Source organism: Egretta garzetta, unplaced genomic scaffold (genome assembly GCF_000687185.1).
Source record: "Egretta garzetta isolate BGI_Z169 unplaced genomic scaffold, ASM68718v1 scaffold197, whole genome shotgun sequence".
Classification (NCBI taxonomy): Eukaryota; Metazoa; Chordata; class Aves; order Pelecaniformes; family Ardeidae; genus Egretta; species Egretta garzetta.
This window is the reverse complement of record NW_009260274.1, coordinates 4,522,739-4,547,138: the sequence shown is the minus strand read 5'-3', so window position 1 is coordinate 4,547,138 and position 24,400 is coordinate 4,522,739.

Below are 24,400 nucleotides of genomic sequence, written 5' to 3'. Positions count from 1 at the left end.
AATAACTTATTTTTCTAGCAAAGTGGCATTAGAACATGTTTTGGGAGTAACGAGGGTGTCACTGATAAAGTTTCTATGGGTGTGGTGGATGCGCTCTGGGAGAATGGGAAAACACAGACTGGACCTTGACATAGAGAATGATGCATGGGAGAAAAGAGTTAATATTGGTCTAGATTGCAGTGACAGTTTAAAACCTTGACTAGGTTTCCTTGGTCCTTCCAGATTAGCGACCAATGGTTGCTTAAGACTATCTGCTTTTTAAAAGTTATTTCCCAGGAGAGATCAATGCATTTCTGTTGCCATGGGGCTAAGCTGAAGCTCTAGCTTTGTATAAAAGTACTTGCTGTTTGACTCCATAAAATATAGTAGAGGGATTTCTGTTCAGTAGAAAGAATTGTAACAAACTCAAATGCTGTGTAACACTAAAAATTCATGCCTCGCGCGCATAACATTATTAATCAGAGAAGGTTACAAACCCAGGTCTCTACAAAAGCCTTGCTCTTTCTGCTAACAGTACACATCCAAACATGCCCAGCAAAGAGGTGCAAACTAGCTGAAGAGAGACTGACCAGGTAGTCCATGTTCCTTTGCTCCAGCAAATGATCTCGGAGATCTTTTGGGTTTTATAAGCAAGAGAAGGCAGAAACTGTTGGAGGCAACCTGTTATTTCCTGAACTGGAGTGAAGCCTAAGGTCTTGGATTGGTGGCACTTGACCGTGTGCCAGAGGAGAGAAAGCAGTGTGTTAGTGGGGCAATCTGAATCTCACTGCGGAGGAGATAATAAGAGAAGACTGCCTAAAGTGACAGGTATTTACCCAAAAGGGTACAGACGGATGCAAGCATCTGAGCTGCTAGACTTAAAGGATCGTCAGTCTAAAAAACAAAAGTATGGTGTTAGCAAAGTACAGTGCCTGAACAGATGTAACTTACTCATAAAAAGAAATGCCTGTAGGCTTTCTTCCTACCAAAGCCAGAAGTGACTTCTAGCCCTGAACAGATATCCACTGTGACTATTGGCATTTTAAAATTAATTTTCCCTGCCTCTCTTTTGTTGCATTTCTCTATTTGAATAGTTGCATATTTCTGACAAGATCTGCGGAGAAACGATAGTTTTAATGTAGATATTGCCAAACAGGAATGGAAGCTCAATTTCCTTGATTTAATATAGGTGCGTGTTTGCATGAAAAGACAGATTTGAAGAGTTTAGGGAATGGGACCATAGGGTGTTTGCCCTGTTCAGTAACAACTGGGTGAGGTAGATTGAGTTGTCAGTGTTGAATTTTGACAACACACCTTCTTGGGAACAAACCCCAATAATTTATTAAAAGTAAACTATTGAATAAATATATCTGGTCCAATGAAAAGGAAAATGAATACTTTATTCAGCAGTTATTCACCTGGATTTACTCAGATTCTTCCTACACAGACGTCTAAAAAAAAAAAAAGTAGGGGTGTTTGAGTCCTTTCTCTAGTGTTTATTCCTAATGGGCTCACAGGAGACCCACAATCTCCTGAACAAACCATTATGGTTCCTCTGATATTGAGGACCAATGCTCAAGGATAAGTAAACATGACCTAGTGGAGCCAGAAGGTGCTGTGATGGAAATTGTACTCAAATCTGAATAGATTTAGAGTTCTCCAAAAGAAGTTCAGAGGATATATTACCACGCTTTCTGACATATAAATACAATGCAGAAATATGAGGGTGAAAACTCTCACTTGTTTCTTTAGAGGCTTCTGAGAAGTATCACCCTTATGGATAAATTCAGTTTTCATGATCTTCTCATAGTGATAACACAGTGATGATGAGCCAGAGCTTCCTTGTCACTTGACATGGAGCACAATAAGTTGTATCAAGTGCCTTCCAAATACACGCTTGGTCACCTTCATTCTTAAAAAAAACCAGGTAAAAACTCAATAAAATTAATCACGACAAAACTAAAACTCAGTGCTTCAATATGAAAGTGAAGCACTCGGGAATACCTTATTGAACTAGAGCTGTATTTATTTAAATGTGGTCTTAATATTGGAAGATTCCTGATAAAGCTAAAATAACAGTCGCATCATGAAGACCCAAAGGTCTCTTGGACAATAGGTAGTAATAATATGCTTTATGATGTTCAGTATATAGGATCCTAATTTAATTTTTTAAAGTTAATTTCATGGTTATGACAGCTACAGAGACTGGATCAGCCATCCACCCAAAGAATAGCTATTAACTGACTAGAGTAACAAAAGTTTTATTGCATCTCTTTGTCAGCGTGCATGGTTCTTCTCAGGAGAAAGTCACCACCGTCAGGGACAATGCATTGCTAATGCTCTGTCCACCATAAGAAAAGTGGAAACTGATATATCAGGAACAATTCTTTTGGCAATATTAGACAATAACTTCGTAAGTGTATTTAATACTACATGGAAGGAGTAGAAAGCACTGAAGGTCTTACTGAAGTAAGAGCTGAGAGTTGCACGTACTTTTGTTACCTGTTGGATCTTATAGCCCTCTACAACTGCCTGACAGGAGGCTGTAGCGAGGTGGGGGTTGGTCTCTTCTCCCTGGTAACGGGCAATGGGACAAGAGGAAATGGCCTCAAGTTGCACCAGGGCAGGTTTAGGTTAGATATTAGGAAAAAATTTCTCAATGAAAGGGTTGTCAAGCATTGGAAGGGGCTGCCCAGGGAAGGGGTTGAGTCCCCATCCATAGAGGTATTTAAAAGCAGGGCAGGCGAGGTGCTTAGGGACAGGGTTTAGTGGTGGGATGGCAGGGTTAGGGGAACGGTTGGGCTTGATGATGACCTTTGTCTTTTCCAACCTAAAAAATTCTATGATTCTATGATCAGACCTCAGTCTATGGAACCTTTTTGTCCAGCACTGCCCACTGCAGTTGAGGCACAGGGTCATGCTGGATTCTGCAAATACCTGTCCTTTGGCGCTGCTGAGACCACAAGCCTGTGTCAGATAGCTTCCCCAGTAATTACCAGATGGTAATGACGTTCAGTCAGAACCAACCTGTGCCACAGTCGAATTGGTGACCTAACGGTGAAAAGCTTTGATTCCCATTAATAATACTTTGAGCCTCTCTGACCTCCAGGATGTGATTAAAAGACTATTAAATCTACTCAGTAGTTTTGGATCATATTGTTTGCTTTTTGCATTATTGTTGTGTATTGTCTGATAATCTAATTATATTGTTTGAGTAATTTAAAGCATAAGTATTTTTTTTTGTTGTTTTACATTCAAGAATGCATCGTACCAAGAGCTCTCTTCACCTAGGAAATATCTTTTTGGTTTGCTCCCTTTTTCTCAGCGGGGGAACAAACTGCTTTCCTTTGTCTAGTTGCTCGAAATAACAAATGTCAAAGCTTGGAAACTGGTAATTTGGCAATTTTAGACAATCGCCTCATAACCACTTTTTAGTACACCTTTGAAGCGGTGGAAGTTCAAAGAGTTTGAAAAGACGACTATTGCTTTGCCTCTTGCTATGAGTCATTTGAAGTAATTGGTCCTGTCTGATGTATGTTTTGAACAGAGGAAGTAGTGCTTTATTACCACAATCAGATACAGGTTTTTAGCTAAGGAAGTGGAGTTTTCCTCACAGATGTAGATGTCTGCTTGATAAGGCAGAAAACAGACAGATGTGCCTCTCTGCACTGGGGAAGAGGTGTGGAGAAGGAGCAAACACAAGAGCTGAGAAAATTCCATGAAGCTACATGAGAGGGGTTTTGGAAACCTTCCCAGTAAGAAAATTTCTCACAAGCAAGGAAACTTGTGTTTTAGAGAGATAAATACTTAAATTCTTATATATAATACAAAGATGCTTATCGTAGATTTTGCAGTGCTTAGATTATAGCTACATATCAAATGAAGGACTCTGAAGGTATTTTAAAACAATGTCACTTATTTTTAAGCCAATCAACAGGATGAGTCTGATCATCTCTTTCCCATAAACGTATGCTCACTAACGATTCTAAAAGTTGGGGGGTTTAAGTTTGATATTATAATGTATTCTTCTCATTGCATGTTAAGTTGGTTTCAGAATAATACGGTGTAAAGTTAAAAGCCAGAATTTGCATTTACCTCTTCTCAGTGGATAAGGCATGATGTACTGTAAGGAACTACCTATCTTTTCTAAACCTTTTACTAAATTAGAAAAAGAAAAAGCCTGCAAAACCCACATCTATGCTCTCAGATATGCATAAGAGCATCCCACATAGCTGGATGTTTTCTCTGCTCCACAACGGAGAGATGCTGAGTTGTTACCCCAGCCTAGGGCTCACCAGCTCCTGAAGGCAGAAGCCTTGTGCTCAGATGTGCTCAGTCCGTTCATATGTGCCACAGATATGAGTGTGAGAGTAGGTGTTGGCACTAGGAAGGCTTTTCTCTTTCCATCCCCTTTTGAATTTCTCCCACTGTCTATGATGGGTCTGCACCGTTCTCACCAAGCTCCACTCATAACTTAAAATGTGTCTCCATATCCGGGGGACAATTCAATACTGGTGTCCTCTCGGTCTTCCCAGAAGCAATGACAGTGCTGACAGTGTGCACATCCATACTTATTTGTGACTGAGAAAGATTTTTTTTTCTTCCCCCCCTCCAGGGAGAGAAGTCCTGAGGAGGAGTCTCTGCTTCCACTGCTGTATCGCAGAGGTCAGAGAAAACCAGTAAAGCTTTGAAATGTAAGGGTAATGGAGAACATCCATTTCAGTTTGTGAGTGGTGCCCAGAGCAGATCAAGGAAAAAGATTCATATTTCAAAGGCAAAGGAGACCCTGGTCTGTGCTGGTGTGTGCTCTTGAGGAGAAAATCAGTACATCAGGACTAGTAGACTCAGGTATTTTGTAGCACCTTTATTTTCTCTTGCAGGCAGTGACAGAGTAGAGAAGTGGCCTGAGTCCAGCCGGCTTCAATAGATCAACCCCTTTTATCAGATTTATGATATGGAGTTTACTTAATATCACATGAAACAAAGTAAATGCCTGTTAGAAAAGCCTGGGTTACTGCTAAGCTAATGGACGTCCTGCCTGATGGGCTACATCTCCTCTGTGCCCATGGGTATTTACCTGCACCTCCACATCACTGGGTATTTTTCTCTTTTCCTTCTTGGCATCAGTTGCTTTGACCAGAGGCCACCTTCGCAAATCAAATGGCTGCATGCGCAGTCTTTTCTAGCAATAGAAGCAACAAGTTTTGTGAAAAAGAAAAAGCGCAAGAAGAAAATGTGTGTAGGCACAGATCTGGAAGGAAGACTCAAAATCTGGGCTGACTCTAATGTCCATTGCAGTCAGTGCAAGGTTGTCTTCTTAATCTTTACGAGACTTGGCCCAGGCCCTAGGTTTACTGTTCATCCGGGCTATCATAATAAGCTGTTGGCTCTCACTCTGCATTTTTGCCCACACATCTTCAGATATAAATATTTGAAGATCTTTCCTGCTTTAAATTAATTTTCAGTTTTGTAGTAGATCAATGGTAAGGGAACAAAATGATCATAGTCGAGATTGTGGAGAGATGGGCACTGATAGCTTTGATGATGTCTCCAGCGTTTTTTGACTGTTGAAAACATCACATTTCCATTTAATCTAATTCAACTGGGTCTGATCTCATCCCCCATTTGTGCCCATCACAAGGCTGTCACACATTTTGATACAATAAGAATATTCTTAGGATCACTGAAATTGCCAAATCAAATTATGCTGATAGTAGGTTAACCCAGTATCCTGCCCTCTATTATAGTTACTGCCATATACAAGCAGGGAATACTCCTGGCTATGGAGCAAGTGACTGTTTCTTCTTTATATACTTTGTGCATCTACAGATGAGTTTAATCCCTTTTGGTTTTTTAAAATAAATTTTCATCCACTGAAGCGCCTTGGCTCAGTAATATTTTTGGTACAAACCCAGAAAAGTTCATTTTTTATCTAGGAGAGGACCATGGACGTGGTTAAACAGGCAGAAGTGAAGCAGCTAGGCAGAGCTCTTCCAGAAGCTCCAGTTACAGTTTACCCATGTTTTCGCCTGGCAAGGCGTGAGTATCCTTTGAAAAGGAAAACCTCACCAATAAATTATGAAGTAAGTTGGTGAAAAAAACCCCTTGGCCCCTGCCAACCCCAACAAACTGGAATATTAATAAAAATGGAATTTTACCCTTTCTACAGAATAAGCTCAACATCCGGATCTGGACACAGTACCTACCAGTACTCCCCTAAGCCAGCAGGGATCCTTGTATTATAAAAATAGAATTGTGTTTCAGGCCCGAGTGTGTTACACAGCAACAGTTCCTGTTGAGAGCATCTCCCGGCATCCAGCTCAACGATGTAAAAAAAAAATAAAAATATGTAGTGCTGATTGACGGAAAGGCCTGGATATACTGGTGGATCTGGAAAGCATCTCGTAATGTTTGACAGACAAGATGTTTCTTATTCTGATGGGATTTGATCATTGTTTATGAAATTATGTGAGTGACATAGCATCACTTCAAATGCAGTTATTTACACTGGCATTACAGCTGGTCTAATAATTTGGATAATAAAGTTACTTATTTTGGCAATAACTTGTCAAATTTATCCAGAGTTCTTATCAACATTTTCATTTATTGATATTCCTTGTCAGAATTCTTACTAATATTTTTCCGCATTTGTTTTTCTTTAAAAAAATCTTCTGGATTAAACTTGTATTCAACTTGTATTAATGCAAACCAAAGTAGCTGATTTATTTGAAATGGTGACATCATTTTAATCCAACCTGTAAAGGTTTGCACTTTGCTTAAATTTAAGCGTCCCCACTGACTTTAATAAGAATATTTCTAGTTTAGCATGTGCCTGTTTAAGATACCTACAGGCCACCAAATCTGTATTTCCATCTCCACGTGTGTGCATACCTAGGAAATGAAAATTATTAAGAATTGTAATAACCTATCTCAATTGTTCTGCAAAAAAGAAAAAAAAAACCAAGACAGAACAAGCGCTCTGATAGTTGGATGGGTGAGTACCAGACTTTTGCTGTGAAGGGAGAATGCAAATCTGTCCTGAAACAGAACAAGAAGTGGGTTTCAAACACCAGCATTTGCTCTACCATGGATTAAGAGCAAACATACACCAGTAGTAGCAACTTAGGCTGCAAGGGAAGCTGAGGACCCACCTGGAGGAAGCAGGCAAAGACCCGTTCTTCCTGAAATAATTATCAGCACAGGCAAATGAAGATACTGGATCGATAAACAGACTATTGCAGGCTGAACATGATCGATTCTATGTGGAAAGTTAATAATTTATCATTAAGGAATAAACTGAAAAGGAATTTATACCATCGGTTCATGCAGTGGGAATGAAAGGAGGAGAGATTTCTTTAGTCCCGTTTTTACAACAATAAAATTTGGATTAATTGACAGCAGCAGTCCAGTGGACATGCCTGATCCCTAAAGGGAGGCAAGGCAAAGAGGGAACCGTGGAGCAAACGTAATTGTCTTTCAAGCCATGGATTAATAGGAAGAAGCCTGGAAGAGTTTCCTCATCTGCCTTCCTTGAGCCATGGTGTTAAGCCCAGCCCCTGCTTCTATCACTGTATAAAATTCTCGCCAGAGCTCATTCAAGAAAGAACTAGATGTAAATATATATCTTCAGCTGAAATATAGCAGAAGTTGTACAATCCCCAGCATGCTAACATCTGTCACAGCTACTTTACATTAAGATTTTCAGAAACTTGTGTTACAGCTCAGCCATCAGATTTGATTTTCCTTTCTATCACCTTGAACACCTAAAAAGATTTTGGCGGCATATCTATATTAAAAAAAAAATAAAAATCATGTATTTAAATTTAAATTGATATAAGTGCTGTGGGTTGAGCCTTCATCTAGCTCATACTTAAGCATGTGCTAAACTTCACTCATATAAACAACTCCAGAATTGACAACAGGGCTTCCGAATGCCATTTTGTGCCTCTGAATATCGAAAAATGCGTCTGGTTTAAAAATATCCATCAGCCTAAGCAGCACAGCACAATGCGAAGTATGTCAGTCCACTGACAGGGAGCCAAATGCGGGAAAAATGTATGTAGAGCATCACTTGCAGGGAGCAAGGATGACAATCAGAAGGGCTAATGGCATTCATAAAGGTGCTCACATATAAAAATATTTGTATTACCCTTTGCTCTTGGTGGCGATGCCTGTGACATAGAGCCCTTCCTTGGTGCTGCGATAGATGCGGCGGCAGGGGACAGAGCTGAAATATGGGAAGCAACTATAAGCGATACCCATAGGTAAAAATTATGAAAACATATTCAGCAGTTACAGTTTCTTCAGTCTATTGGCTACATAAAAGGCATTTAAAAAAGAAGCCTAAATACATATTTAACCAATTGACCAGAATGGCACTGAAAGAGTTTTAACATATTTTGAAAAATTGCCTAAATACATATTTACCCAATAGACTGGAACAGCTCCTTCAGAGTCTCTCTGGTCTCTTGGGTACGTAATACGTGTTTTTAAAAACTGCCTGACTATATATTTACCCAATAGACCAGAACAGCTATTAAGTAAATAATACACATTATATAACTGTCAATGATTTCTTTTCATTCCTTTTAAAAAAAATAAATATAAAAAAAAAAAAACCCAAAACCAAATGCAAAGAAGATAAAAAATTAAAGATAAGGTATTTATTAAGACCATGAAAGGTCTGGAGTCTGAAGTTGGTGTATGTATGTCACGTTGTAAAAAATATCTCGGCTCACTCGTGTGCTTTTCTCTGTGAGTGTGTGTGTGTGTTTAAAGTACAGGGCATTGTCAAGTACATCAGAGCCTGGGGTGCTTAATATAGAAGATAGAACAGCAGTTGGGAGTTGGAAAGGTCTGGCAGAAGAGGGGTGGGGGGAAAGGGAAGATATGAATCATAAATTCCTAGGAAGGATGGGTAAATCAAGCAGTTAATTTTGAGAAAGCCTAAAGATAGTACATGAAACACTGCAAAAAAGAAAAAAAGAGGAAAGAGGCTTGGCATCATGGCATGTGAGACCTGTGTAGCACTACTTCAATATACTGTGCAGAGGGACTGCCTCGACGCGTACAAATCGTGCTCTCCCCTCCACACTTGCTTTAAAAGAAAATCATCAGTCCCGTTTGCTGAAGTATTAAGGCCCGACCCTTTCTACTGTGCAAAGAGTCTTAGAATGATATAGCAACCAGGATGATTTCTCATTAAATCTTCATATATGTTTTAAGCCATTGGATTAATTGCAATTAATAACATATTCTGGTTGGGATTCGTCTACCCTGTAAAACAATTCACTACTGAAATTAAATTCAGGAACACTTATTGATTTCTTTTTGATTTGAACGCGTTTTGGGCTGTTTTGAAATCGCAGGGGAGCAAAAGTCTTGCTCACTCTCCCTGTCCTGCGACATAGCAAAGGAAAAGCAACAGAAAGTCTGAGAAATAACATTCCACTTTAAAAGCAACACTGTCACTTTTATTTACTTTTTTTTTTTTTAAGTTCGAAAGCTCTCAGTGGGTGAGAAAGCAAGGAAGACTTCTCATACTTTGCACAGATCTCCAGAATGGCAAAGGGTGAAAAATGACCAAGAAGTGATGGGAAGTGGTGAATGGAAACTTTACTACAGGCAGATTTTTTTCCATAGACGATGTTTCTATTTCCTGGCCAGGCCTAATTTTTCAGCGAAATTTCTCTGCCGTCAATACAGATTGAAAATACTGTGTTATCTGGTTGGTCAGCAGGCACAGGCTGGTTGGCACAAGGCATGACCCAGTCTGTACCAGAGAGCAGAGGCCCCACAAATGTGTTGGATTAATGCTCTCCCTGGGCTAATCCCTCCAGGTGAGAAGCTGAGCAAAGCTGCCTGGGTGAATCACCCTCCTCCACTGCTTTTAGACCTCCAACTACAAGAGCTGTTGTGCACAGCGGAGGAAAAGACCACAGTGAAAGAGGAGCTTCAGGACGCTTTCACCTTTATTTTTACTTCGGCTTTGATAGCTGAGCCCGTAAAAGAAGAGCGTGACAACTGCTGCTCCTCAGTTCAGTATCACTGGTGATGCAGTCAGCAAGAGGCGTTTGGCTATTTCACCTCATTAAACCCTTAAATGTATCAACCAAGCTCACCTCTTTGTTTATTTGATGAGCTACTGAACAGCATTAATAACATAACCCTGCCTAGCATGTGGCTGCTCTCAACCAAGAGCCCACTGCCAATACCAACACCGCGGCTGGACCCTAAGCCATGAGCTCACTGGCCATGCTGACACCATGGCTGGGCAGGCAGGGTTTTCCTGGTGGATGAAGGGTTGTCACCTGCCATGTACCACCACTGCAAGTTACCTGGCCATGGTCCCTCCCAGCACATCCTCCCATGCCTTGGCTCAGTTGGGGCTATGTTTCCTCACCACACATGATCTTTATTTGGAAGGGGCAAACCAAGGGTATTGCAGTATGAGAATTCTGGAAAATTATCCAAACCCCACCTTCTTTTGTCCAGAGAGCCCGTTATTTCATACATGCTACTAAACAACCATTTGCTATTTTTTCAGTCACTACCAACTTTATTTAGGCTTTGACTCAGCAGCTGATGGGTGAAAGCATCTATATCCACTCGCTATCCCTGTACTCTACAGTTCCCATTTCCTGAGCTTTTTAAGCAAGAGTCCCTGCTAGAAACAGTAAATTGAAGGTAGCATTAATCAGTGCATCTATCTTATCTGTAAAGTTTAAAATAAAGATATATTTATATCTATATCTAGCTATCTATTTGTTCAAGTAGGGTATTACTTTTGTTGTATCATTTCCAAACTTGCTATTCACTATTTAGCAGCCTTCCTGCAAGACACAAAATCCATTGTGTAATAATTTCTAGCAGACTGCAGGAGTGTAAAAGTAGACAGTGTTTCCTTCAAAAATGGAATCATCTTTCACAGATGTAGATGTGTACTTGTTATGCCAAGATGAGACAGATGTGGCTCTATTCACTCAGGGACAGGTGCGGAGGAAGAAGAGATAAAACATTTGTAGAAAGTGTAAGCAACTGCATCGCTGTTGTTAAATAAATAAACATTCTGCCAAAAAAGAAAAAGTTTATTTGCTTATTTTTTCCAGAATGTTTATTTTAAGCTGCAGCTTAGCTGTGATTTATTCAGATTTATGTTCCTGTATCAATTTAAATTTATAATACACATTCTATATATAAACATCTGTTTGTATGGAATCAGGAGAAGGTGCATTGGCACACACGAAGAGCAGGTATGCATGCACATACGTACACACACATAGATAGTACATACAAAATAGACATAAAGGCACACAGACAAATCAGGTGAAGAAGGGGGAAAAATTTTATTAATATAGTGAGGCTTTGTGCATACATGTGAAGGGAGTGGGAGGGAGAAGAGAAGCAGATGCTCCGTTGCCTATCAAGGATTCAGCCGGTTCAAGCTCCACAATGCAGGGCTGAAGCTGGTGACCGTAGAAAAGCCTAATTGGCCTTTGACTGTGGGGACACTTAACAGGAAACCTCCGCACAGAGACTTCCAGAGATATCCTTGGGGAAAAGGCTAAAATGGATTGGACCATATGAAAGAACTTTAAACTGGATAAAAGTTGGCTCCTGAAATCAGAGCACGGGAGCGGGTGGGGAAGAGGGTCTGCAGCAGAGCAGACTGGTGCTGGGGGTCACCACGGGGAGGGAGCACAGTGCGGAATAGGATCAGGAGGTGATCCAGGTGCTGATAGGTTTGTTATATTTATTGCTGCTTTCTATCTATCTGTTTTGCTTTGTTTTGTTTTTTCCTGTTGGTCTTCAGTCCAAGCTCCCTGGGAATTTGCCACAGAAAGGGTCAAACCCGGATACACCTGGCAGCACTGTGACTTGCTCGGCCAGACAAGGTAGGAATGCACTGCAGGGACATCCCCAGAGTAAAGAAAAAGCCACCTCAGCGAAGGGATGATGGGCAAATCACCATGCATGGGCTGTAGACACCAAAACCTACCACGTTTCCCTCAGAGACTATTTTCTTTCTTTAGACTGGGGAACCATCAATGAGAATTTCGTGATGAAAGGAGGAACATTTTGTCATCTGGTAAATATACAGTTCTCCTGATAGCTACAGTAGACTCAGGAGGCTGGGGCCAAGTTCCCTGGTCCATGAAGAGAATTCATAGTCATCACAAACTGTGAAAAAATGGCCAAGAGAGGCTTTATCCTGCAAGGGAAAGCTGCTAACCCTGTCCTGACCTCCTTTCCCCTGGAGCAGGGACCCGTCACTCACTGGCCAACTCCTTCTTGCCAGGAAGGTCCCTCTGGACCACGGACTTTTTGCATTAACCAGATTTCAGGCTCTGCATGAGGTCATAGAGCAGGCGGAGACCAGGCAGAGGGAGCCTGGAGATGTTTATCCTGGGCTTTCGCTGCGTCACTTTGGAGAGCCCATGTGTTCCCTGCAAAATTGCTCTTCAACAGAGGGTCCTCAAATCCCTCTGCTAGGGCTTGCTGAGGTCCATATTGCCAATTTGCTGCCTAACTTGATGCTCGTTTGCAAGCCAGTTCATTAAAGAGGCGGGTTCCAACGTGCCGAGGGCCTCGTTCTTCCCAGAGGCAGCAAGTGAGGATAAATGCAGACAAGAGGAGAGGCACTGCCATAAAGCCTGGATGAAGCTGGATTGCTTTTCTCTGAAATATTTAAGCGAGCCGGGGAAGGGAGGAGAGCGGGGATGACAGCGATGGCGACTGGAAGGAGGAGTGAGGATGCACAGCTGTGAGGAGGACTGGGAAGAGAAGGGGGAGGAGAGGCAGGGACAGAGAGAGAAGGATGATGTGATTTTTTTTAAAAAAAAAAAAAAAAAGTATTAATCACAGCTCCAGAACAGGAATCAGGGTGGGAATCAGCAGCTGGGAGAGGGAAAGAAAATGGAAAAGATTATTTTTCATTTGAAATACATTTCTTCAATCATAACTCTGCATGAAAGTGGGAGTTTGCAGCTGGGCACAGAATAGTGGTCCGTGGTTAGAGAAGGAACGATTTAACCGGAATGAGCTCTGCAGTCAGCTGGGGCTCCACGCAGAGGTCGGGGCAGGTGGTGGACTCTGTGGCCAAAATAAGGTGTCATTGCTCGGGGTTGTTCAGTGTAAAACATGCCTGTGTCCCATTTCTCTGCAGCACAGCTACAGAAATACTTTATTTCTGTGTCAGGACATGGAGCAAGAGGCACATCTGAAAGGAAAGTCAAGTGACTGTTATATTTCTACAAGCTTGTCAGCTTAAAGGTTTCTTTTTTTCCCATTCTCTGACTCTTGGTGGGGGGTGGGGAGAAAAAAATAGCAAGTTTGTTCACCATGTGAGGGTTGGTTTTTGTTGTTGTGGTTTTTTGGGTTTTTTTGTTATCCTGGCTTTTGTAGCTTGACCAGTGAATCCAGCTTAACAAAAACATTTCCCTTTGTAGGCTGAACACTCAAAGACTTCACTCGTTTAAGTCCAAAAGTGAGATGTGACTTTGTTTGAATGCCAGGAATCATACAAAATAATCCCGTTACCAGGGGTATAATATTAATTCTCATGAAGTGTTGAAGAGCAAGGGCCGTACACTGTTCAGTGAAACTCAGTGAAATTTCTCTTTTTACGTAGCCTCGGCACCGCATATACGGGACTTGCCATGCGTGTCAATAGGAGTAGGAGAAAGCAGACCTTGGTTTCGCTCCCTCCGGAAGCTGAGAGTGCAAAGGATGTCACAACAATATTGTTACTTCCTTTACATTTATATTTTCTACACCCAAGCACTGATTTGCTCCTTATTTAAGCAACATTTTCTTGATAAATTAAAAAAGCAGCAATAGCCATTACTGCAGGCTATATACAGCCTCTAATATCACTTAAGCATATTACAGAATATAATATCTGGTACTTAACGACTAACTTGCATATGAAAGCTCACATAATGTCTCATAAAACCCTTAAAATGGCTTCAGTTTAAGAGTCTCTTTAAAAAAAAAAAACACCTTCAGGGAATATTGTAAATGAAGTAGCACTCCAGCCTTAGAAAAAAAATTCACACACTTGCAGAAATTTTTAATATAAATTGAACACATTAAAAATTAATTTTGCATGACCATTTCGCATTGCAGTGCCAATGCATAGTTAAGATAAAGCCTTAACTCTTCTTTGTTTAAAGTAACATAGAAACATATCTCTCTCTTTCTTGCTCCGTTATCTGTACATAATTATAATTTTCATTAATCAGAAATTGGAACCCCATCCTCTTGTAATGACAGTCCCGGCTGGAGATCAATGAAACCCTACCTGCGTTGCTAAGGAAACTTGCTATAAACTTTTAGGAAACTCATTAAAGAAAGGTGCGACCTTACAATTAGATACAGCTACGCAGAGTGGCGCATGATGTTGGTCAGGGAGATGAATTTGGTTTGCTGGGAAAATAAATGTTCTCTTTTGTGAGACTTCACTGGTAGAAATCTTGTAGATTCTCCAGTGATGTCAGTTGTCAGCTCTGAAGATTCAGATGACGTAAATAGTGGCATTAACAATGCTGAACCAAGAAGCAGTTTGTGTTACAATATTACTCTTCAGTGGGATGTATATATAGAAAAGACTTTCACTGATTTTCTTCTTATTTTGCAGCTTTTTTATTGGACTGGTGGCCAGAGCTTTACGGCAAGGAATTCCCCCAGCAGGCGTTGGTTGCAATCGGACGTTGACAAATGCCTTCTGTCGCACGGGAGCGGCTCTGATGCTGCGGTGCCAGTGGTGTTCCATGCTGGTGGGAGCGCACGGAGATTCATGATCTGCACCTCCTGTGAACGGCTCTTAACGAGGGACAAGTGTCCAAATCTCTTTGATGTTACCACATCCCAACAGGCAACAAAGTCTTCTGTAGCTGGACTTGTGTATAAGATGCTCAATAGATTTTTATTTTTTTTTTAAATCCAGAATCATAAAATCATAGAATGGTTTGGGTTGGAAGGGACATTAAAGATCATCTAGTTCCAGCTCCCCTGCCGTGGGCAGAGATTCCCTGCACTAGATCAGGATGCTCAAAGCCCCATCCAACCTGGTTTTGATATGTAAAATATATGATATTTTATCTCTTTATTGTGTTATTTACCTGTAGGACTGACTTACTTAAATCAGGTTTCTAACCCCATTCTGAAAGTTTGTTTGTGTCTTATAAACACTTCAATAAATACATTTTTCTTATGTCAAGAATTAAAATCTTAGGGAACCTCATAGTTCATCATTTGCAATAAAATATTGCAAAAGCAAAATAACTTGCAATATGGAATTCATCACTCCTATGAGTTTTTTATCACTGGAGTCCTGTTTACACACTTCTTTGCAAGTTAAAATACAGTGTTTAGTTCAAGTGCACAAATGCTGCCTTCATTCCAACGTGTCTCAAAACTCACTGTGGCTTCTAAAATGTTCTAAGTCTTTAGAAAAAAATCACCTCCTGGCTCCACAGTCACATGGAGATGCACAGCACTGAAACAGGCAAAGCTAGCGAGAATGGCAGCTAGAGAAGAAGGTACCTTCTTTAACGTGTGGAGCTAAACGCTACAACATTTAACAGGGATTTTAATTAAGAAAGTCTTCAGAAAAGATTACAGCCTTCCACTGAAGTGCAAAGAGACAGCAAAGCTGCATTGGGTCTCTTGTACTTCTCCCCTATAGATGAAGAGTAGGGAAAATGGTTGACTATGAGGCAACAGCAATGATGTCTTTGCATAGATTTTCGGTCATGTTTCGAAAATGGTTGACTATGAGGCAACAGCAATGATGATGTCTTTGCATAGATTTTCGGTCATGTTTGATTTTGTTTCTTTGAGTATTTTTCCATACTTAGGGTTTGCTAATGGTTTTGTTTTCGGAAAACACCCAGAAACTTCTAAAGGTCCTTCTAGAAACTCTTGGACCTGTGCAGGAGATCCTGGTGGCTATACCTTCAGAAGAATAGGCACAAGAAAATGAACAGGAGTGCTTCCTCTTGCCTCTCCCAATCACATCTTCAATCTTTTTTATGTGGTTTATGCCTGTGGCTTTCTGAGGATGCCTCAGCACTGCCAGCTACAGACTATAAAAGAGAACCTGCAAGGTAGACCGATAAGGCTGGTAAGCCATCCTCACCACACAAGCAGCAGGCTGTTTAAAATAACTTATATTTTATCAGTGAACTCTTACCTCTCAGCCTAAGAACTACTTAAGGAAGAAAACCATTGGGTTTGTGCTTAGGTGGTGTAGAGTGGGGATTTCTTGTTACGTGGTTCAGTACCTGGGATAGGAGGAGCCCACTTTGCTGTGTTGGGGAACAAAGAACAGGGTCTTTGAGGAGAGGTGGAGGTGCTGATCAGTTGGAGGAGTGTCACAGAGGACTTTAAACAAGGGTTGGGGAGATTAGCCCAAAGTGGAAGGGGAAGGCAGAAGCAAGTAGGAGCACTGAGGAAGCCACTCCCCACCCTGCCCAGCGTGGAGGGTGCTTGGTGCTCACCTCCCTCACCCTCACCCTGACCTGTGTATCAGGCAAGAAGTAGGAGTCAATGCACTCACTCAGGGTGATGGAACTGATTTATTTATTTTTGTTCTCTGGGAAGAAAAAAACAGGTCAAATATTGAAACCATTTCTCAAAAAAAAAAAGTAACATCCCTGTTTCCAAGTGTTGGGTTTGACAATGAGGCGTTGTCTTCACATGCAAACAATTTTTAGCTTCTGCTACGCTCTCTGCATCACTAGTCAAATTTTCTGCTTGGAAAATAGACTTTTTGGAATTTTTTTCATCGTGCCCAAAGGCTTTACTTTCTCCATTAAATCTACTGCTCATGTCTTCAACATGGTAAACATACCCATCTCCTCCACAGGCCTGACTTCAGGTTTGGTGTGTATGTATCTGCAGAACGGCAGATGGAGATGTATGTTAGAGAGTTCAGCCTGAAAACTCTTGTGTTGTTCTTTATGGGATAGACTCTTTCTTCCTTTCTCCCACAAAGACGTAAGAGAATAAAAAGAAATTACCTTTCATTGCAAGTCAATTTGTGGGATGTAATGGCACAATTTAGAAAGGAATATTGCAGACAGTAAGACCACTTGGATTAGAAGTCTTGAATCAGTTTGTAGGGCTATATATTTCCATAGTATTGTGTTTTGTTGTGTGGGGAATTTAATAAGAGATGTAAATCTGCAAACAGCAATGGTATCACCATAAAATATAAAAGATTCATGTATTATAAATAGGTATGATAAATAAATTATTTATACGAATGTATATCTGGAGATGTGTGTGTGTGTGTGTGTGTGTGTGTGTGTGTGTGTGTGTGTGTGTGTGTGTGTGTGTGTGTGTGTGTGTGTGTGTGTGTGTGTGTGTGTGTGTGTGTGTGTGTGTGTACATGAGCACGTGTTCACTTTTCTCTTTGAAATAATTAGTGGCAAAATCTTCTATTGTGCATTGACCTCTGACCTGTGCAAGAGCTTTAACGACATTTCATGCAACGAGCTGAAGGTAGAGCTTGCTCTGTGCTGAATGGGAGCAGCTCAGACCTAGTAAGGTGGGGAACATCGCAAGCCACGTACAGAACAACAACAAAAAAAAATCTCAGTCTGAGGCGGCTCAGGGTCTCTCTGGCACCCCCGAGAGCACCAAGCTAGCCGTGTGGGGTGAGCACAACATCAGGGCTTGCATGGGCTCTCTACATCGCTGTTCAAAACGTTTCTGCAGGTAAGTTTGGATTACATCAATCTGCTGCATGTGCCAGTGCAGCTTGCGGCAGCCGCAGTGACAACCTTCCCATGGTGACTTCTTTTCCCTGCTCTGCCCGACAGCGTACCTCCTGGTGTGTCAGTTTTCCAGGAGCGTATATATTGCTCATTAGTATTAAGTCACGTGTACTATCCGGTAGGCACTTACAGCTATAGATTTCTCCTCGGTAACCTGTGTCATCTAAAGATAGCTGGCTGCACAACCTCCTATTTTTAAGCTGGGTGGGACACTTCTAAATTAAGGCATGAGTAAAACAAAATTGTAGGAGAGCTCCAGAACATTAGAGAAAAATCCTATGTGACTTCAGTTATGTTATTAACTTTTCCACTTTTGCTGCAGAAGTTGTTTCTGTCAATATTTTACTTTAACGGTGCTGAACGGGAGGAAGGAGCAGGGTCCAAGCAGATGGCTGTCAGCAAACTGATGACGGCAGTTGAGAATTAGTGTCCAAATACAGTATTTAAAACTTGCTACAGTACATAGTTTCCTGCATATGCATGCCAAAATAAATCTGGTTTGGAGAACCTTTCAGGATCTTTATTTTATTTTTATTTGGAGCTTATTCTATTAAGAATAACTAAACAGGCAGCGTACCTTCTCTTAGCGGGAGGGTGGATCCATTGAACAGTAAGTACAAAACTAGATGAACCAGAAGGACCATTCCAACCTTTATTCCCTCCAGCCATTGACTTTCTGAGCATCGCTAAGTATCAGGATGAATGATAACTGAGCAATAACGTTAATTTGTACCCACTTTCCCCCTACTCATTCCCCATCGACTCACGCTGTAAAAATCCTTCTTTCTCAGGGCAGCTGGGGTGTTTTCCCCTCTGGATTGTCTTCCCAAAAGACTCAATAAGGGATGGGTACCATTGTGCAGGGAATATCTGACGTCAGATTTCCAGGGTACCGAGCAGAAAAGTTTAGGCACCTGAACCAGATACATTTTTAGCGGATGGGAACGGCAGCAGGTAGTGGCTATTTCATTACGCACCCATCTTTTGGTCTAAGTGTGACTAATATCTTGGTTTAGATACCTGGCTGCAGTGGGGTCAGAGCAGGGTCAGGCTGTCTCTTCTGCAGTGAATTAGAGGCTTACATTCATTATCTTCCAATACCTCATTAAAACGGCTTTAATGTGGTGAACATTTGATGGTAGACAAAAGCTTTAATCTTGTGAATATCAAACACACCTGTGTTACATTTCCTCTTGCGAGCAGTTAGCAGAAGCAGGTTAACAAGCTATTTTAACTCCTTAATCTGCTGAATTTGTGTGGAAACCAGACTTTCACCAGTCACCTGAGTTTGAACTCAAAAAAACCCTACATACACCCCTAATTTATCAAGCTCTTTTTTCAGACTCTGACTGCTCTGGACACTTTTAATCATCTGTTTAATTTTGCACCTTTTTTTTTATCCTGATATATTATATGCAGGTTATACTTAAGGCCCAGATTTGCCCTATTTTTCTTCCTCATCTGACCTAGATTCAAATTTACACACTGTGAAATAGCTAATAAATCCCCATTAAGGTTGTAAAAGGTGAAGGTTCAACCAATGTGCAAGTCATCAAGTTCTAATGTAAAACTGAATGAGCCTTGATATTAGCAGCAGTCTCAAAAAGTGAGGCTGAAAGGCTCTACAGGTTTCCAGATTTTTTATGGCAGGCTATGCTTAAAGCACCTAATCCAAGACAACACCGTTAAGCCTGTACAACAACAGTGAGAACAACAGGCCTTAAGAACGGTAAGAAAAAAAATATTGCCTTCTCCAAAAGTGAAATGTCAGTGTTTTTCCCTTTGCGCCCAGAAGCCCTCCACCAAGGCACGTTTTATGCTCCACACGTCCTGTATATTTTACGGCAAGTAAATACAGTTCAATAAATATTTCCCAATAAATATTACAACCTCTAAATGCAAACATTCATATAAAGCCCTTGTAAAACACATTGCGTGTATCTCATGTCAGTGTTGCCCTCCTGAAACAGGGGCTTTTTGCTTCACTTTTGAAGGCTTGGAAAAGTGGTTTGCCTGCCCAACTTGAGAGTGCTCCCCATCTTGAGGGTGCTGTTTTTTTTTTTTTTTTTTCTCACTAGCCATAGAAAGTATTACAATGATTTACAGAGACATGCCGAAAGTAAATTATGTTGTAAACGCCTGTCCCTTGGGTCGACAAAGAATCACAGGGAAAAAATGCAAAAAGTTTGAAATTCCCAACAGCAAAGGTTGACAGGAAAATATGGTGTTGTTTTTCTATGAGTAAAAGTAACTTTTATGTTGTGTTTTCCCATGAGAAATTATAAACTTTCAAAGGAATTTTAGTCTCTTGTATGCACACATAAGAGCAATTTATCTGGTACTGCCCCAGTGAAAACACTGTTAAGACTTTAAAGCTGTTAGAACTATGGCTGAACTTCATCTAGGCTGCTACTACTTATTTGTTCTTGCTGCCTCTTCTTGTCAAAACATTTACTCAGACTTCGAAGAGTTGCAAGTTGGCAACGTGTTAATAATATTAGAATGCATTTGTGTCGGCCATGTGGCTGCAATATTTGAGTAAATTCATCACTTATTTAATGAATAATGAATTCACAAGAGTAGCTATGGAGACGTGGAACCATATGTAGTAAATTAAATGGGAACTTGTCAACGTACAGTAACAGTGAATGTCACCAAAGTAGTTGTGTCTGTTTTATAGCAGTGGTGATGCACTTACATTGGGACTGGTACGTATGTATTTCTTAGTATTAAGTCACGTGTACTATCCGGTAGGCACTTACAGCTATAGATTTCTCCTCGGTAACCTGTGTCATCTAAAGATAGCTGGCTGCACAACCTCCTATTTTTAAGCTGGGTGGGACACTTCTAAATTAAGGCATGAGTAAAACAAAATTGTAGGAGAGCTCCAGAACATTAGAGAAAAATCCTATGTGACTTCAGTTATGTTATTAACTTTTCCACTTTTGCTGCAGAAGTTGTTTCTGTCAATATTTTACTTTAACGGTGCTGAACGGGAGGAAGGAGCAGGGTCCAAGCAGATGGCTGTCAGCAAACTGATGACGGCAGTTGAGAATTAGTGTCCAAATACAGTATTTAAAACTTGCTACAGTACATAGTTTCCTGCATATGCATGCCAAAATAAATCTGGTTTGGAGAACCTTTCAGGATCTTTATTTTATTTTTATTTGGAGCTTATTCTATTAAGAATAACTAAACAGGCAGCGTACCTTCTCTTAGCGGGAGGGTGGATCCATTGAACAGTAAGTACAAAACTAGATGAACCAGAAGGACCATTCCAACCTTTATTCCCTCCAGCCATTGACTTTCTGAGCATCGCTAAGTATCAGGATGAATGATAACTGAGCAATAACGTTAATTTGTACCCACTTTCCCCCTACTCATTCCCCATCGACTCACGCTGTAAAAATCCTTCTTTCTCAGGGCAGCTGGGGTGTTTTCCCCTCTGGATTGTCTTCCCAAAAGACTCAATAAGGGATGGGTACCATTGTGCAGGGAATATCTGACGTCAGATTTCCAGGGTACCGAGCAGAAAAGTTTAGGCACCTGAACCAGATACATTTTTAGCGGATGGGAACGGCAGCAGGTAGTGGCTATTTCATTACGCACCCATCTTTTGGTCTAAGTGTGACTAATATCTTGGTTTAGATACCTGGCTGCAGTGGGGTCAGAGCAGGGTCAGGCTGTCTCTTCTGCAGTGAATTAGAGGCTTACATTCATTATCTTCCAATACCTCATTAAAACGGCTTTAATGTGGTGAACATTTGATGGTAGACAAAAGCTTTAATCTTGTGAATATCAAACACACCTGTGTTACATTTCCTCTTGCGAGCAGTTAGCAGAAGCAGGTTAACAAGCTATTTTAACTCCTTAATCTGCTGAATTTGTGTGGAAACCAGACTTTCACCAGTCACCTGAGTTTGAACTCAAAAAAACCCTACATACACCCCTAATTTATCAAGCTCTTTTTTCAGACTCTGACTGCTCTGGACACTTTTAATCATCTGTTTAATTTTGCACCTTTTTTTTTATCCTGATATATTATATGCAGGTTATACTTAAGGCCCAGATTTGCCCTATTTTTCTTCCTCATCTGACCTAGATTCAAATTTACACACTGTGAAATAGCTAATAAATCCCCATTAAGGTTGTAAAAGGTGAAGGTTCAACCAATGTGCAAGTCATCAAGTTCTAATGTAAAACTGAATGAGCCTTGATATTAGCAGCAGTCTCAAAAAGTGAGGCTGAAAGGCTCTACAGGTTTCCAGATTTTTTATGGCAGGCTATGCTTAAAGCACCTAATCCAAGACAACACCGTTAAGCCTGTACAACAACAGTGAGAACAACAGGCCTTAAGAACGGTAAGAAAAAAAATATTGCCTTCTCCAAAAGTGAAATGTCAGTGTTTTTCCCTTTGCGCCCAGAAGCCCTCCACCAAGGCACGTTTTATGCTCCACACGTCCTGTATATTTTACGGCAAGTAAATACAGTTCAATAAATATTTCCCAATAAATATTACAACCTCTAAATGCAAACATTCATATAAAGCCCTTGTAAAACACATTGCGTGTGTGTGCATCTCATGTCAGTGTTGCCCTCCTGAAACAGGGGCTTTTTGCTTCACTTTTGAAGGCTTGGAAAAGTGGTTTGCCTGCCCAACTTGAGAGTGCTGCTTTTTTTTTTTTTTTTTCTCACTAGCCATAGAAAGTATTACAATGATTTACAGAGACATGCCGAAAGTAAATTATGTTGTAAACGCCTGTCCCTTGGGTCGACAAAGAATCACAGGGAAAAAATGCAAAAAGTTTGAAATTCCCAACAGCAAAGGTTGACAGGAAAATATGGTGTTGTTTTTCTATGAGTAAAAGTAACTTTTATGTTGTGTTTTCCCATGAGAAATTATAAACTTTCAAAGGAATTTTAGTCTCTTGTATGCACACATAAGAGCAATTTATCTGGTACTGCCCCAGTGAAAACACTGTTAAGACTTTAAAGCTGTTAGAACTATGGCTGAACTTCATCTAGGCTGCTACTACTTATTTGTTCTTGCTGCCTCTTCTTGTCAAAACATTTACTCAGACTTCGAAGAGTTGCAAGTTGGCAACGTGTTAATAATATTAGAATGCATTTGTGTCGGCCATGTGGCTGCAATATTTGAGTAAATTCATCACTTATTTAATGAATAATGAATTCACAAGAGTAGCTATGGAGACGTGGAACCATATGTAGTAAATTAAATGGGAACTTGTCAACGTACAGTAACAGTGAATGTCACCAAAGTAGTTGTGTCTGTTTTATAGCAGTGGTGATGCACTTACATTGGGACTGGTACGTATGTATTTCTTACTAGGTATAGTACAGCCACATTTTTTCACACCTAAGTTGCAGCAGTGATTTCTAACAGGTGTGGCAATAAAGTGAGAATTTACACAAGTTTCTCCTTGGTCTATGCAGGAAAGGTGGAAGAATCTCAAGATATTCAGTCTGTAAGAGACTTAAAAACAATTTGGAAAGAAAGGTAGAGCACTGCAGGGTTTTTTTTTTCTGATGAGAAAATGTAACCAAAGAAAGGGGGATGGGTGTTATTCAGCTCAGTTCTCATCTGCCCTAGTGCATAATGGAAACTCCAGGCATCAAGGATGTCTTCCAGGACAGTTAACAGGGAAAAACAGGCCGAAAGATTGGTAGAGGATATGCAAGAAGTTCGTTAACAGGAAATGCTGAAAAGAGGGTGGTGCATAGCTCAGAAAACTAAGTCCATCCTTCTGTTTGGCTCCAGAGCCACAAGCAATCTTTTGGACATCATATCAAGACTTGCTAATGTAAAAGCATCATCCTGGTGGCTTCATTTACAATGTCCAGTGGTTAGAAGGACATCTAAAACGTGGTGGCTGAAGTCCATGGGCCTCCTTACCCCCTTCTGATATGCGGGAGAGCCCTAATTCCCCAAACCTGTGCCTGGGAGTATTCCAGCACAGCTCCTACTGAAGCTGTAGCATATTCACTGGGGTATAATTTCCAATGACTGTTTTAAAGGGTTAAAAAAGGCTCAGCTTCAAGAAAGGAGAAATGAGCCATAGAGTACATCCTCAGGAATTATTTTAGGAAATGGGAGACTTAAATTCAGGTCAGTGATATCAGTCAGACAGGTAAGAATTTCAGTATTGGTAGTCCTCAGCTTCCATCTCTGATTTTGCAATATCCAGAGCTCTTAGATAAACTGTGTTCATAGGCTCCACTGGCAAAATGGCATAAGAAATTGTGGTGGGTTGACCCTGGCTGGATGCTGGGTGCACACCAGAGACCCAGGGGAGAGTAAATACAATGAAACATTCCTGGGTTGGGATAAGGACAGGAAGAGATCACTCAGCATTTACTGTCATGGGCAATACAGACTCATCTTGAGGAAATCAGTTTAATTTGTTACCAAACAAATCAGAGAAATAAAAACTAAATCTTAGAACCCCTTTCCCCCACCCCTCCCTTCTTCCCGGGGCCAACTTCACTCCCGATTCCTCTCCCTCCTCCCCACCAGCGGTGCAGGGGGACAGGGAATGGGGGTTGGGGTCAGTACATCACACGCTGTCCCTGCTGCTCCTTCCTCCTCAGGGGAGGACTCCTCACACTCCTCCCTGCTT